The 2456-nt window shown below is 42.2% G+C and overlaps 1 long non-coding RNA gene across 1 annotated transcript; it reads right to left on the bottom strand.

Annotated features, from left to right (window-relative positions):
* Positions 1-1558: 1558 nt before the first annotated feature.
* Positions 1559-2014, bottom strand: LOC130989181 (uncharacterized). Its single transcript, XR_009090525.1, has 2 exons — positions 1855-2014; positions 1559-1787 (listed from the first exon to the last, which is right to left on the bottom strand). It is a non-coding gene; the product is annotated as an uncharacterized LOC130989181 (long non-coding RNA).
* Positions 2015-2456: the final 442 nt, after the last annotated feature.

Here is a 2456-nt window from a genome sequence, read left to right as displayed (position 1 = left end):
ATTGATTAACTTCATGGCTGTCAGTGAGAGTGGACCTATGTATTTTAGGGCAATGGATTGTTCTGGGGAGGTTAAAGATAACCTCATGAAGGAGGTGACTGAAGATGTTGGACCCCAAAATGTGGTTCAAGTAATCATAGATAATGCAAAGAATTGTCAAGCAGCGGGGCTCCTTGTTGAAGGAACATATCCTAGAATTGTGTGGACACCATGTGTTGTGCATACGCTCAACTTGGCACTTCAGAACAGATGCGCCGCAAAGAATGTTGAAAACAATCAAGAGACCTATGAATTGTGTTCTTGGATCTCTGATGTTTCTACGGATGCTAACTTGATCAAGAACTTCATCATGAATAATGGAATGTGATTGGCAATGCTCAACAAGTTTGTGCTTTTGAAGTTGCTTTCGATTGCTCCAACTCGATTTGCTTCAGTTATTGTGATGTTGAAGTGTTTGAAGCTTATCAGGAGATGTCTTCTTGAATTGGTCATTAGTGAACAATGGGAAGCATATTGAGAGGATGATGTTGAGAAGGCAAGCCATATTAAAATTAAGCTTGACTATATACTTTCATTTACGGCTCATTTGTATGAGATGCTTCGTGCTTGTGACACGGATAAGCCGTGTCTTCACTTAGTCTACGACATGTGGGATACTATGATTGAAAAAGTGAAGCAGACAATCTACAAGCATGAAAGACTTCAACCAGAGCAGACAAGCAACTTTTATGATGTTGTTCATGCAATCTTAGTCAGTCGTTGGAACAAAAACAACACTCCTCTTCATTGTTTGGCTCATTCCCTGTAATGACCCGACTTTTTATTAAGGATTATATACTTTTAATTACTGATTTAAGGATTGATTATGGTAATTAGAGTTCAGCATCCATTAATAAAATACGAACTTATATGAATTTGATAATTTATATATGTGATGATTTATTTTTTTTATTTTCAATAGATGATGCACTCAAAATATATTTTGAGTCCATTAATTTATTGTGGAGAATTTAACACTGAAGTGTTAAATATGAATCTTTTATCGATTGTTTACTTAAGCCCATGAGTAATTTAATTTATGTTAGAAGCAAGCTCAAATGGATTTTATGCTTCAATAAGAATTAGGCTTATATGTCTTAATGTATTTAAATGAGTTTGGAACCATATAATTAATATATTAATCTCTTAGATATTTTATTACATATATAATCCTAAGCATGCTGAATCCTAAGCATGCTGAAGAATTTTGAGCGCATGCTGAAGAAATTCTTCAGTCATACATGCTGGCTGAAAGTGTTCATACCTGTAAGTTGAAGAATTTCCATCCAAGCCACCCCATTTTTCTTTTATAACCTACACCATTTTTCAGCCAATTCCCACCTCTCACATTCATCTACCATCTCTCTCGCAGCCAAGAAACGACACCACATCTTTCATCATTCAAGGTTTATATTCTAATTTATATATTATGATATCCTTCAATTGTATACATCAACTCCAGAACACCAACACATGCTCATTAACTCAGATTTACATATGCTTTGATAAATGAAGAAAATGAGTAGCAAATTCATAGATTTACAGTTACTAAATATGTACTTGTGAACTGAAGTTACAAGGAAAGAGTTAAAACTTTTATTTGAGCAATTACAGTATATGATTCTTGCACAAAGACCCTTTGTGTTGGCTGATTGCGTGTGTGAGTCGAGGTCAGGGGGAGGGCAGCCTCGGTGGCTCGTCGTCGCCGGCGGTTGACGGACGGCGACGGAGCCGCGGTGGCTTCCGATCTGCCAAAGAGGAAAAAAAAAATGAGGAAATTTAAAATGAAAGGAGAAGGGGAAACTTAGGGTTTACCTGGGCTGTCTCCGGCGACGGCGGCTCCTCAACGGCCGTGGGCCTGTGCAGCCAGCGAGAGGGAGGGCGACGCGGCGGCGCGGCTTACGCCGTGTCTGCCGGCGTGTGTGGCAGTGAGGTTAGAGAGAGAGATCGAGATGAAATTGAGAGTTAGGGATAGAGAGAGAGGGAGAACAAGGGGCGGCCGTGGCGTTGAACGGCGGCGGCGGATCTGCCGTGGAGGAGAGGCGGAGGAGATGACAGCGGCGGCGTGGTTGCGCTGCTGTGCCTTGTTCCAGCGGCCGAGAGTGAGCGAGAGAGATAGAGGAGAAGAGAGGGGGGAAGAGTTCAGGGAGAGAGAAGGAGAGGCCGCGCCGCTCGCCGGCGGCGACGGCGCCGTTGAACGGCAGCGGCGGCGGCAGAAAACGATAGAGAGCAGAGAGAGAGTCGGGAGAGAGAGAGGTCCGAGAGAGAGAGTGAGAAAGAAGAGAGGAAGGCGCAGATTGTGTGTGTGTTGGGAGGTGTAATTGTGTGTGTATATTTAGGTTAGGAATTGGGCCGGGTTTGGGCCGATTTTTTTTAAATGTTGGGCTCCCTCTTGAGCCGATTTAATTAAATTGTTT

Source organism: Salvia miltiorrhiza, chromosome 6 (assembly GCF_028751815.1).
Source record: "Salvia miltiorrhiza cultivar Shanhuang (shh) chromosome 6, IMPLAD_Smil_shh, whole genome shotgun sequence".
Classification (NCBI taxonomy): Eukaryota; Viridiplantae; Streptophyta; class Magnoliopsida; order Lamiales; family Lamiaceae; genus Salvia; species Salvia miltiorrhiza.
The sequence above is the reverse complement of the archived record's forward strand: the minus strand, read 5'-3'. Positions and strand labels throughout refer to the sequence as shown.